The 14,555-nt window shown below is 45.9% G+C and overlaps 1 protein-coding gene across 2 annotated transcripts in view; it reads right to left on the bottom strand.

Moving 5' to 3' along the window:
* Positions 1-14,555, bottom strand: part of Atrnl1 (attractin like 1) — a 527,893-nt gene that overhangs the window by 84,854 nt on the left and 428,484 nt on the right. The window lies entirely within an intron of this gene.

Raw genomic sequence — 14,555 nt, 5'->3', positions numbered from 1 at the left:
TATGATTTAAAGGTGTAACACAGAATTTTTAATAAAAATATCACAATCTAACAACTCTAGTGAAAAAAAAAGGTATGGTCACGAACAAAGTAAAAACAGTCCAAGATACAAGAGAAAAGCCGCAGAGGACCACACGAGGCAGCAGACAGCACCCAGAGGCGCCTCCTTTCAGGTCTCTAGCCAGACAGGCCTCCTGCAGATGTGAAGCCAGTGGACAGCCCATGGCAAGAGCACAGCAGCGCACTGTCGCGAAAGTTCTGGGGTACGGGGACTAGCCGATCAACGCACAGCGATAAATGCACACACAGCCAGTTCTAGGCTAAGTAAGCCGTCAAGGGCTGACCCAGGACTCACAGAACAGAACAGATGTGATTTCCGTGAGGAAAGAAGCACAGCCCATAATCTGCAGACTAACCTTTGGAGTGCGACACGGGTGCTGGGGCACACGGACGCAGTACATGGATGCTGGGGCTACACAGCCAGAGCTTGTGTACACAGAGAAGGACGTGTGCTGACTAGCCCATCTTGCCAGCCCCTGGCTTATAGCTATTCTTTTCTTTCGTAATTAGATCGTCTTATGTTCTCTCTGTGTGTGTCTCTCTCTGCCTCTGTCTGTATCTGTGTGTGTGTCTGTCTCTCTGTGTCTCTGTCTCTTTTTCTCTCTTTCTGAAACAGGGTCTCACTCTGTAACCCCGGTTACACTCTGTAACTCAGGATGGCCCCAGACTCACAGCTGCCTCCCTCCCTGTCAGCTTTGCAAGTAAGCCACCATTTTTGTCTGCGTTCTTAATTTCCCCCATTAACACACTTGAGATAGTTTTAAACACCTTGCGTTTGTCACAAAGCTGTAAGCTTCTCCCTGTTCTTTTAGAGAGCTCTCCCTCTGTCTTCCTGCAGGGACATGATGCTTCACTCAGCCATTCTCCTATGCATTCACCCAGCCATTCTCCTATGCATTCTTGTATTTATTGATTTGTGTTCATGAAAATGCTGAAAAAATAACTAGTTTATTTATATTTCATATTGCTGGACGTATATTTTAGGGTAAATTCCTAGAAATTAGATTGCATGTGTAGTGGTTTTTTTTTTTTTTTTTTTTTTTTTTTTGGCATTACCAAATCCCCTTCAGTGTGGTTAAGCCATTTGTTCTCACCTGCAATATATTGTCATCCTTTTTAATTTTCACCAACATGATAGGTGAGAAATAGCACCTCAGACCTGTTTGGGGTTTCTAAGAGATACTTTCCATGAGAATGAAAAATAAAATTGGGGAGAAGCAAGGCAGTCAGGCAAGAGCTGTTTATGAGCCGGATGGGATCTGGGAGTCTCTACCACCTCTTACCCAGGAGGCCTAGCAACAGAGGATGACTCCAGTGCTGGCCAAGGCCAAAGGCCATAAGCCCAGGTTGCAGTGGCTTACTGGGAGAACAAGCTCTGTCCTGCATGGAGTTTCAGACAGACTTAGGAAGACCAGCTTGGTTTTAGTTACATGAGAAAAGGCAATAGCAAATAATGATTAAAAGAGAGACAGTCAAATGTGTTTGCAAAGTCTGTCTTCAAACACTCAATACGCTCAATGCAGGAACCAGAATTCAGATAGCCAAGCCAAGCCAAATCAGAAGTTGTAAATGGATGGTTAAATGGCAGGAATTCCTGAGTCTCATTATTAGACTACACACACACACACACACACACACACACACACACACACACACATGCACGCACACGCACACCCACATACAGAAGGCCTAGTAGCCTCTGATCCTGCTTGAAGCCTTGACGTGAACATAAGTCTGTGGAACATACATTTCTAGAAAAAATCATGGATCTTACAGATGACCAAACCATCACAGTATATATTTCCACATGAAGAAAGACTGAAAGAAATGTCTTAAACATACAAGAAAATCACCTACATTTCCAGTGACTAACAAAGCTTGTATGTCAAACAGAGCGGGGCTGCAACAGAGGAACCAGTTTATCTCAGACGTGCTTTAGTTCTACTTCAAAAACCAGCCTGGGAGCCAGATATTAAGGAGGGCTTTTTATTTCTCAGCTTTCAGACTTGAGAAGTACCTGGGATACTGACAGTGAAGCACAAATGCCGAGTCTTAACAAGGTGCAATAGAAAGTGTAAGTTCACAACCAGCCCAGGAACTTGACTCTAGGATGTCAATGCCAACAGGCAGAGGTGAGCAAGAGAAAGGAGGGACATAATTAAGCAATATATTGATCTTCTATTGCGCCTTAGGCATCATTTACCAGCAAGGGTATAATGACATGAGAGAATTTCAGCCCTTGGCTTATTCTAGGTGAAATGAAGATAGGGAAATGAAAATTTTATAGCAGTAAATAAAAAAACAAAAACAAAAACAAAAAACCCTTCCCCCCAAAGCTGTGGGGTGTGGATGGATGAGATGGAAAGAAGGTTCCCAGAGGAGGTGAACCCTAAATGAGACCTTCTCCTGGTGGAAAAAAGAGAGGTACATAGGTACAGGTCCATGCAAATGGGCAATCTGGTACATTCATAGCTGTGTGTGTGTGTTTCAGAGTCTCTCTGGAATCTAGCACCAGGAGAGGAGGCACAGAACATCTCCCCGAGTCAGAGCATGAGAGTGGCTTCAAGCAGGTTCTTCAAAAATGACCTTGAGGGAATTGATTGAAGCAAACTCCTCTCTCTTCTGGTATAAGGAAAACATCAGGCATTACTGGAACAGTCAGGCAGGAGCAGAGTAGTCCTGAGGGGAAGGAGCCATCTGCAGGGCAGTTGGCTGTAAGAAGAGGGTTAGGAACTGAGAGAAGAGAGGACCCTTGTCTGTCAAGCAAAGGAAGGGGGCCACAGTGAGCATCTTGAGTCAGTGAGAGGCTTGCAGCACTCTCAGGGTCAGAGCTGAACAAGTCAGAGGGCCTCAGGCAAAGATGGAAGACTAGCGCCATCAGCGGCCCGAGGCCGGAGGAGATCGGGAGTCTGCTGGGTTAGCTAGCGCACCGTCAGCTGCTCTCTTTCCGAGACGAGGTCAAGAGCCCAGGGGACAAATGCGATCAAATTGCACTGAAGACTGTTCAGTAGCTGGACGACTGTCTCGGAAATGAGAAGCCTGCGTTTCAGGAGACATGTGCGGAAACCGTCTGTCCACGACGGTTCTGGACAGGGTCACCAGCTGTGACTGCAGGCGGCTGCAGGAGCTGCATGTCATGTCATTGTCCTTCTCAGCCCTGTGTTTCTGCAGTTACACAAGATTATGCATAGATAGAGCAAATTACCCCACCTCTACATTTTATGTATCTATTAATATGGACAACAGTTTCCTTTCCATTTTCCCAGCAAAGTTTTGAATACAAATGTAGCTAAGCCTCTCATTTCGGCGCAGCCTTCAGAGCTAATTGCCTCTCTGAACACTTAAGGAGTCATTTTTCATTATGATAGTGAGCAAGGGGAAGGCAGATGGCACAGTTCTGTTATTGATTTGATGATCTTTGCCTGGATTATTGAAATGGGACCGAATGTATATGGTCACTGCATCTAGACTTTTTAGGGCCTTCAAGGTTCAACTGAAATTATATCAGACAGCAGGTTCAGGGGATAAGAATCCATTTCTTCCACAAAGTTTCTGAACAACAATACCAGGGATACGGAGGGCCCTTCAGACGTCCCCCCTCGCCCCTGCCTTCTGGACCAATTTAAGTGTTTAAGGAAGATGAACTCTTTCTCTCAGGTCTTACAGTCCAGGACATGCTGCCCATCAATTAAGGACATCTGCTCAGTCTGCATGGCCGGTGCTCATTTGCAAATTATCAGGCAGATACACGGAGATAAATTACTCACTTCTCAGAGGGTCATTAACTTTTTCCTTAAAAGCCCTTTGAGAAAGACCATTGTGGCTTTAAGGAGTTAACGTAATTATAGCCAAGGCTTACCTTCCATGGAACTCCATTTCTAGTGCTGCTGTTGAGTCCTCCCTCGGGGCTGCCATTAGCATGAACACATACTCACGCTAGTACCAGCTCTGGTAGGCCGCATCACACCACTGAACGGTACACAGTAGGATCTAAGACTGGATTGGTTTTTATTATTATTTTATTATTAAAAAGTTGCAAAAAAATCATATACCAAAATTAACTACACTAAAAGATGATTAGGGATTTTAATCAAAATTAGAATATTTTGCTCCTGGGTTTTCTCGGGGAACAACTACACTGAAGAGGTGACTACAGAAAACGTTTATGTGGGAAAAGTAATTTTCCTGGCTTCGATTCGCATTTTATCACCTTGCTGGACGAAGAGATTTTCTCAAACCACATAGCTTCTTCTGTTCTACAGCCCCTGTGCTGCCACCTCTGGGTTCCCTGTGGCAGCTGTTGGTCAGTACTGGGGATCGCCAAGAGGAAAATCAGCGTTGCTTTTCAGGCTAGACAGACCTTTCCCTTGGCAAAATAAACACCAGAAAGAGCCAAATCCTCTCTGCATGAGGGATTCAGAGACCTTTGCTGGAGCCCAGCTCATCTACAAACAGGTCTCCTCCTGTTCCCGCTCCAGTGCCTTGGCTTCTCTCCTGGGAACGGTGAGGTGAAAGAGGTGACCACTGAAGCCAGCTTTCAACCTCTGCCACAAGGATTAACCATCCCCTGTGGTTTAGTGCAGGGGGCTCTGTCAAGGACTGCTGTGGCTATCCTTTCTCCACTCTCTGCCGAAGCTCTAACCTCTACCCTATGGCTAAGAGCACAGGTTATATCAGGCTGTGAGGGGACAGCTCACGGGTGGCATTAGCAGCCTGATAACAGCCAACCCCATGCTGCCTCCATTATGTGAGGACACAGCAAAGAGGTGACAGCTGAGAGTGAGAACAGGACCCTCAAATATGCCAGACACTTTGCTTGTGACTTTCCAGCTTGCCCGGCTCAGGGTGTGTGCTTGCTGTGTGAGCCAGCCTGCTTATTACAGAAGGCCCACACACTATCAGTCAGCAGGCTTCAGTCAGAGTCTTTCAAATCCACAAATGCAAGTTTTATATAGGCTATGGTGTCATTTTCTATAAGAGGTCCGAAGGGACTTGCTCTTTATATTTAATTTATAGTCAGAACACTTGCATCTTCCTGTTTTGATTTTCCCCCAGAAGTGCTTGCTTGCTGACGCCCTGCCCTGGCTTTGTAATTATCTGTTGATCTTCACCACCATTCCCCCTTTCTCCTTGACCACAATAATTATTTACCAATCAATTGTAGAACTACCAAAATGGTGTGGTGGGAGAGAGAAAGGACAGGGAAAGGACATTGTGTCGGCTACAGGTCTCATGTCACTGTGAGGCCTTCTGCCCCGTGGGGAGAAACCTTCTACCTGCTTGTCCTCAGAACATCTGGGTCAGGGTTTCGGGTTAGCACCAGACAACGCACATTTCATTAGTCGTGCTCGCTAGTCATCAGGTTTCTCACAAGTATTTATCTTTGCTGCTTTAACACATGAATCAATTTCTCTCCATTAACTATGAGCCAAAGATTAAAGTCTCAGCCGGGAGGAGCAGAGCTATGGCACTGCAGAGTCCCCTGGCCCCAGAGAGGGCGCACACGCTGTACTCAGGATCAGGTAGCTAGTCCATCATTTATGCAAAACCCAGCTTACCCGGCGGAGAAGGGAAAACCACCACGCTAGGTGAAGTTTTTCTGAGTCTAAGTTCTGGCTCCAAGTTTATTGACTGTGTGGCTGTAGGCCAGTGTCCAAACTAGCGTGAGCTCATTGCCCTCACAGGTGATGAAAATTTGGTACTATAAAACTTACAGGTTATAATAATTTAAAGATATTTGCAGCACAGAATAGATCCTTACAAACTGTGTGATGATAATTGCAACAGTGAGAATGGATGCTCTGATTTGCAATGCACATTTGTGAGGCTCTCTCTTCTGAGAATAACTAACTACGTGGACCTTTACTCCATGAAATTCAAATATATTTTTTTATTCATAAAGTATGAAACCCAGTTGTGCTATCTCAAATTTAAATCTAATGGGTTTTTAAAATATAATCAAAGGAAGGAATCAAAATTAAAATCGTAAAGTAGAACATTTTATGAGAGGCTTCATGCACTGAGTGTGGGAGAGACAGAACTTGCTGTAGTGTTTTGTGTCATCCTTCACTAATATTCTGATTTTATTGAATCTTAAATCTAAATAACTAATTTTAACAGATACGTTCCATCAAAAGTACAGTTCTCAGCTTAATTTTAGTCCTCGAGACATGTAGCTTCGATGCTTCATGAATCAATAAAGCACAAAACTTAATCTACTAAGCTTATGGGCTTCACTTTTATAGCAGATATCTTTTGGTGAGAAGTTTACATTTTATGACTAATCAATTTTACTCATCAATTCAATGTTTATCAGGCAAAAACTAAGGCCAAGAACCTGTTGGCAGCATCTGCCTGGGAACCAGGTACAGGGAAGCCCACAGTGACTGACGGCCCAGAGTAGATCGTGCTGACTGTGCTGCCACATGAGGGATTATAGAGGTTTCCTGGGACAAAAGTGACCTTTGACCTGGATCTAGAAAGTGGGCATCTGGAGAGGGAAAAGGCTTTGAGGTACAGGGGACATTGGTGAGGCTGAGAAAATATATGCACACGCTCATGATTGTATGGGCAAAGTAGGCACAAGACCAGCTGCGGTGGCACGTGCAGGTGATCGTAGTGTGTGGAAGAAGCATGCTGAGGGATGGCCAGTTGGAGAGCAGCTCAGGATGCATAGTGAGGTGCTGTCTCAAAAACAAACAAATAAACGAATGAACAAATCAAACACCGACCGACCGACCAACGGACCGACCAACTAACCACCCAACCAAGCCTGGATAGAGTGATAGCAGTGATAACAAGGGTAGACAGTCAGCAGCTTAGTCATCTTCCTTACATGATGGTAATGAGGACTGTGGGCATTACATAAACGGGTTACATAATGACAGGAGGGCTTCATGTCCTAAAGTACATCTCTGGATGATTTCAACAGATTGTGAACATTTTGTGGAGGTTTGTGAGGAGAAGGGGTGATTAGAGTATTGCCTTCCCTTGGCAGAAATCCATGGTGTGAAAAAAGCATGGTGGACTCAAGAATGGAAAAGCCAGGTATGCTCTGTCTGCTGTGGGGTCAGATCTCTGGGACTACAGTATCCAAGAGAGAAGGTAGAAGGAGAGAGGAAAGGAGGGAAAGAGAAAAGAAGAAGAGAGGGAGGGAAGAGGGGAGGAGAGAGAGAGTGGGAGAGAGAGAGAGTAAGCAAGAGAGTGGAGGAAGTCTGAGGAACGGGCAGACAGGAGAAGGGGATGGAGGGCGACTGACTTAACATCTAAGCGGCAGGAAAGCCAGGGAGAGATTGATCTCCAGGAGGTTTGTTGATGGCTGCAGGACTGGGAAACAGCACTCAGCTTTCCTAATGAGATTGGGAGGAGCCCAGAGACCCGCTAAGGCTGGACCCAGGGGAACAGAAAACCTTGTCCGTAAAGGACACATGGAGCCTAAACTGCAGGCATCAGAGCTTTGGAGCCATGGCCTCTCCATGCATTCTAAGTAGGTACCTGAGACAGGTGCAGAGCACCAGGGGACACAGGTGTTCCCAGGAGCTGAGTGAGGAATAGTCAACAGTGCACTCCAGGGGCTGCGTGTCCTGGGAGAGCCGAGGAAGGCATTGTGAGGGCCCCGTGCATCACTGCACAATTACTACAGAAACACTAAGCTTAGTGATCAGGCACCTCTTAATTTACCTCCATACCTTTGTTCATTGCACTTAACACAATTTTTAAATTATGGGTTTATTTGCCTGATTATTTGTGTCGTGTTTCTAGCTGCAAAGGTTGCAGCCTTTCCAAATGTGGAGCTCTAGCAGGCAGCAGCCGCTTGTGAATACTCCTCAGTGAAGACACACAGCAAGTAGAGTCACGGCAGCCGGAGCTCTGCACAGAGGACAAGATGATTCCTTACTGTGGACTTGGGTCATTTGATATGAAACATTCTTAGAGACAACAACAATTTTAGACATTTGTTCTTATTTCATTACCTTCCTCTACCTAATTCTGCCCTTCATTAAGCCATACTTCTTTCTTTCTGCAGAGTAACATTGGCCATGAGCACTACTGGAGTTCAGGATAAAGGAAACTAACATGTTGGATTTTTTATAATGAACTCTATGCAGTAGTCCTAGTTCTTGCTTGTGCCCCTCTAATCCAGAGAGTGCTGAGACTGATCAACAAAGCATCCTACCAATGTGGAGACAGTGGAGGAGTTTGAAGGAAAGAGCCTGTGAGTGTGACAATTCCAGAGACTTCTAGAGAATAGAAATGCATTTAAAGGCTGGCTTGAGAGGACAGAGCACACCACCGAGAACCAGCATTTCTGGAATCCATTGTTGGGATCATGGGGACGTGCTGTTCTTCCTCACTTATAAAACAGGGACACCGTGAACTCTCCTGCTTTCTCAACATGCTAAGCAGATGGGAACTAGACTGCACAAACCCTGGACGTCGTGTGGGGACAGCAACCCTCCACTCGCTTTCGGTGGGCTGCGAACTGCTGTCGCCTGTGGGGGTCAGTCGGGGACTTTCAAAGAGCTAAAGACAGACCCACCACATGGTCCAGCCTGTCAGCTCAGCATCCTAGTCCACAGAAGCTTTTCCCAACAGCTAGGAAATACAAACAACCTAAATGTCCTTCAACTGATGGGTAATGAAAATGGGTTACACATACACTAGGGAATACTATTCAGCTGTCAAGAAAAATGGGATAATGAAATTTACAGAACTAGAAAACATCACACTGAGTGAGGTAACAAAGGCCTCACGTTATCTCTCTGTGGTTTCCAGCTCCAAAACTTCAGATGTGAGCACAGAATCTGCAGTAACAACAGAGACCATGAAAGTAAAAAGGGACCATGGAGAGGGGACAGGGCTCTAAAAAAGGGCAAGACACAGGTGGTATGAAGGGGGAAATGGGAAAAGGGGGAGCTTTAAATGGGAGGGGAGGGAAGGAAAAGGGAGGAGGGAGGGAAGGGAGGCTTTTTCAAACTGAGGATGTTTGAAAAAAACCAATGAAAACATATTGTTACATTTTCACGAAGTTAAATGATAGATGCGTAGACTACATAAAAATGCAATAGGACCAGGCATAAGGAGTCTTTCAAGCTGTTTGAGGAGTCCCAGAGACCCTCACACAGGCTGCTGCCCTGGGATGCCTCCCAGAAACTATTGCTGAAGACACCTGTGCTTTGGAGGGCAGACCTGAAGGAGCTGAACCGGCTATGACATGAAGCCTCCCTCCTGAGGTCTAGCCCTCAGCACTGTAAGAGGCTATGCAAGCTGCCATGGGAGAAACACAGCAGGGGCACTCATGCCCCGTGGTAAGCAGCAGCTTTTTAACCTGCCCACTCAGCAGGAGGGGCTCCCAGCTGGCACTGGAATCCTAGCTAGGCAGCCGAGGCTGGTAAGGCCAGGGAGCCCAGAGGGCCACTTACCAGGGCCACTTCCTTAAGCAGCGTAGCTTCTAACTGGTTCTAAACACTTCCTTCCTCCCCACAAGCGACAAGGGATGAGTTGCTCTCATCCCTTGTCATAAAGGCTTCTTCTTTTGTAGCAGATGAGGACCATTACCGAAACCCACACTTGGTCAAGATAAGAGCTGTTGGGTGCCAAGCTCCAAGAGGAATACCTCCAGTCCTCATGCCTGAGGCTCAGGGAGCAGCACAGCAGAGAGAGCAGAAGGGACACTGATGGCCGGGACACCAGGAGGCCAGTTTCTAGATACGACAAGGAAGCTGCAGTGCAGAAAGCTCACTGTCATGGTTGCCTGAACGAGACCTCGACAGTGACACCACTGACATCCCACCATAGGAGGGAGAGCATCCTACAAGGCAGTTGATGACTGCTGGGGAGCTGCAGCCTTACTGGGGATGACTCACCTCCACAGCTGGTCCCTGGCAAGTGGTTAGCTCCAAAATGTGTGTGTAAGGTCAACACCAGAAGTACTTGTCTGTTTCTCTCTCTCTCTCTCTCTCTCTCTCTCTCTCTCTCTCTCTCACACACACACACACACACACACACACACACACACACACACACACACTGTGTATGCTTCGGTTCCTGCTCCAGGTTCCAGCCTGACTTCTCTCAGTGATGAAGCATGACCTAAGAGTTGAGAGCAGAGATAAATCCTCTTCAAGTTGCCCCGGATCAGGATATTTCAGTCACAGCAATAGGAACTCTCACTCACACAGACACTAATTTTTGTCTCTAACAAGCAGTAAATGGGAAACAACGTGTCCTGGACGGCCCTGGGAAGCTGGAAGTATGAGCTAGTGAGCAAACGGGCAGACAGTTACCTTGCTGTAGACCTGTACAGACAGTTTAGAGTACGTGAGTGAATCTCAGAACAGCCTGGTCACCTGTAAAGGATTTGTCCACACTCACACAGCTCATCAGTAGCAGAGCCTGGCCTGCACCACACAACTGGTAAGTCTAAGGCCACAGTTCACACATCGAGCTCAGTTCCCCTCCCGCAACTGGACAGGCCTGTGGCCAGGTCCCGCAGAATTACAGCTCTCTCAGTAGATACGGCATGACAAGCACACATTTCTTTTGCAGTTATATCACCAGGAAAGACCAATGAACTCATGGGTGCACACACACGTCTGTGTATCCCGACACAAGAGCTGACCAAGAACTGCTCTCTCTCTTTTTTAACTTTACAGGTCTTCTTGTCACTGCTTTAAGGAGGAAATGCACCAGTGACACTTGGCAAGAGTATCATTTTATGCTTTTTGCAGTATTTGTAGATTATTCTAGAAAACTGTGATCATCTTTCTCAAATTGTCAACCTAAAGCACATCACAGCCCTAGGCGGCCCAGAGGTGACATCAGGAACCCCACCTCAGCTAAGGAAGGCCTGCTAGGCAGAGTAGCCTGAGGACTTGTGTTCCGCTCGTGGCACCCATGGAAAGGCAGAAGGAAAGAAGTCATCCCTTACACGCGTGTGTGCTGCACGAGTGTCCCACCACCACACACAGATGCTGATAAAACGCTTATACAATAAATCACGCTGAGACTGGATCATAGTGAGATTTTGGCTTTAGTTGACAATACTGCACCTTTTTAGCAGTGGACATTTAGTGGACATTTGGGCCCTTGATTTTAATCTAGGGAGCATTAATATGCCTCTCATTGGGGAGGATCTGTAAACTGTGGAATCCATCATCTTCCATCAGAGAGACAGTGGTCATTATCCTTTTCAGTGTGTGCTTTTGGGAGCTCTACTTACTCTGTCCCATTTCATCCTAACGTGACTCTGAAATGCTTGGCACAGTGCTGTCCCGGTGATCAGACACACGCTTGGTTTAATGTCACGCAGCACAGCTACTTCATGAAACGTGGGGTTTGCAGCAACTCTGAGGCAAAGAGAAAAAGCGGCCGCATGCTGAATGGACGCCAACAGTATAGATCTCACAGTGACCTCAGAGCCAGGTGTGGCGCTGCCCACCAGAAACACAGGACACAGCATTTTTGCTGGGTGAACAAGGTACCTGATTAGTTCAACTCTACAGATGTCGGAAGCAAAAACCAACCAAACAAAACCCAAAACTGCTTTCGTGGAGACAGGGCTAGTCTGAATGGGTTTGGAGGAAGGTCCGCCATCAACAAGAACGGGCTGAATGGGCGAGAACAGGACCAGGAAGGATGACTGTGTCCTGAAGGTACCTGCCAACACTGCACTTTGGCACAGTCAAGAGATTAGCAAATAAAAATGTGTGCTGGGCTATCTAATGTTTATTATTATTATTAGACCTCTGATTATCACGGCAGTATTATCTAACCCGATATCACAAATAACAAGACACAGATACCTATTACATTTATAATTGCCTTATTTACCTTGGGCCAGAGAGATATTCCTACCTACACTCAATATCCTCACCATCCATTCCCAGACCCTATCCAATGCCATCCTCCTTAACCATCCTATCTTCCATCCATAATCTTATAAATCCTTGCTTTTATTCTCCATCTGGGCCTTTTCACTCCATTATTGGAGTCCTTTCTCCCGGCCCCATGTGGTTTCTTCTCCACCTAACTCATCCTGGTGTCCTCCTTCTTCCTCTCTTCCTGTAGGTCTCCTCCCCTGATTCTCCTGATTGTCTGTCCTCGAAAGCCCAGGAACCTTAGCCATGCTTACCCCATTCTGCCCTGCCCAAGTACAGGCCATTTAAGGAAGCAATCAGGAGTAATGTTTTAGGCACAAACAAGGATGGGCAGCTCCAGCGGGCGGTAACCAGACCCTGACTGCCAGCAACTAGCATTAAGCCAACCTCCAACAAGAGGCCGTTGTTCTATTATTTCTAAGTGTTTTACTGCTAAAAAAAAAAAAAAAAAAAAAAACAAAAACATATAGGAAAGCTGAATTTTATAATTCCCACCACTTGGAGTCCCCATTTACATTTTTTTATCATGCTTGCTTCCTACCTGTCAATCAACCATCATCCTAGCTATCCATTAGCATATCATATATTTCAAAGCTTAGGCTGTCAGTAGACAACATTGAATCTTGAAGGAGAGAATGAAAGAATATTCTCATTCCTCTAAGAATACCCGGGGAAATTTAGCAGGTTAAAAAAAGAAAAAAGCAACACAATTATCAGGACTATTGCTCAGAGACAGACCACAATCATTTACTTTCCAAGATTTGGAAAAATCACTCGAACAATTTCAACGTTTCGTCAGTCTGCCTAGAGCAGTCCTGATGACGTCATCACCACCCGGTCAAATGCTTCGGCATACGAAGATGCAGGCTGTTCATTACAGAGAAACTCCTCTCTGCTACAGACGGGGTGCTAGCCGCACTAAAGTGCTTTTCTTCACTCTTGTTCTTTCTATACCCTCGTCTCCCCACTCAAATGATCCCTTGAGTGTAGAAACACCGTGCTTTCCACACCTAAGTCCTCTCACTTAGAGGGTTTTTTTTGTTTTTTTGTTTTTTTTTTTTTACCTATTTCACAGCCTTGTCATGGAGATCAAAAGTGAAAAATAGGAGAACACTGTGTAAATAACACAGGAGAGCAGCATTATTTTGAAGAAGCGTAATGCTCTCCTTCATAAAAAACATGGATGGCTACAGTAACGGTCTGCACAGCCACTGGGCTTTTTAAATCAGTTAAAGAGGACTTCAGAGGTTAGAGGGCTGGAATATTGGCAGCCGCCCTTACTTTCTCCCCATCAGCAAGCTGCGTTGTCAAGGATCAAGAGGAACGGTGGCGTACAGCACACCGGCTGGCTTGTTTTCCTTAGTATTTGTTTTGGAAATCAGCCCAGCTTTAAAACAATGCTTCCATTAGCTGGGTACAGTACCCATAATTATCCATCTCCTCTGACCAGTGCCAACTCATTCTCTGTTCTGCGTTGCTGTTCACCTGGGTAGCGCTAAGAGAACAAAGACACCCACCTGATGTTTAAAAACGTGTGGGACAGATTTCTTTTCTTGTTTCTTTTTGAACAGACATTTACTGCTAAGCTTCAGATAAAAAGTCTTGCAGTAAGACAGCTGCAGGGCTTGTAAATGAGGGTCCAAGGCTGTCCGACAGTGCTCACGTGGGGCAGTTTTGCAGCCTGGATATTTAGCGCTTGCAAGATGTAAGGTGGTATATTTTCCATTTCTTTGGGAGGGGAATACAAATTACGGCAAGGTCAAAGTTAAGTGGGAAGTAAGCAAAGATAAAATGAGGAAGGAGACAAGTTCCACCATCCATTACAGTTATGGAGATGCTGCCAGGATTCCGGCACTTTGTTTTATGTATAAAGGGAATTGAAGAGAAAGGTCTGGAACTTGCTCTCAGAAACATCCCTTCCCATAAGAGTTGACCAGAACAGACAAGAATATTGGTTGGTACCCAAGGCGGGGGTGGTGTGCTCCCCCTCTTTGAGGAGAAAGGAAGGAGGAAATGGGGGAGGGCTGTGAGGGGGGCTGAGAGGAGAAGGGGTAGGGGCCTGTTATTAGGCTGCAAAAAGATTAAATTAATTAATGAGAAAAGTTTAAAAAGGGTATTAAAAGGATTATTTTGAGTAGATGGACTACAGCATGTAAACAAAGCAATGTTCACCAATTACACTCGTACTGAGTGTGTTTCCAGTGTAGATAGCATCCCAGAGAAGAGGAAACCCCAAGACCATGCTTATCATCAGCTCCAAAAACAAGGCATGCTTTCCAGGTGGGAAGGGTGAGTCGGAGCAGGAATCACTGCACTAAGCCATCAACCCCGCTTGTCTGGAGCAGAGCAGAGAACACACCCCACTCACACCAAGATGTCTCCTGATGATGTCGAGTCCCCTAAACGCACAGCTCCCCTGGGTTGGTTCCACGACAGTGACGCAAATTCCTCACCACAGATATGATTTAGCTTCTTTGAGACACACATACTAGGAACGAAGAGGCCGGAAGCATCAAGGCTTGTTCCTTGCTGGTGAGTATCCTTACAATAGTCAGCTACACGACAGCAAACACACAAACACACATACAGCGAGTGTTCATAGTGAAACACTGGTGAG

The sequence above is a fragment of the Psammomys obesus genome, unplaced genomic scaffold (genome assembly GCF_907164565.1).
Source record: "Psammomys obesus unplaced genomic scaffold, mPsaObe1.curated_primary_1811, whole genome shotgun sequence".
Classification (NCBI taxonomy): Eukaryota; Metazoa; Chordata; class Mammalia; order Rodentia; family Muridae; genus Psammomys; species Psammomys obesus.
The sequence above is the reverse complement of the archived record's forward strand: the minus strand, read 5'-3'. Positions and strand labels throughout refer to the sequence as shown.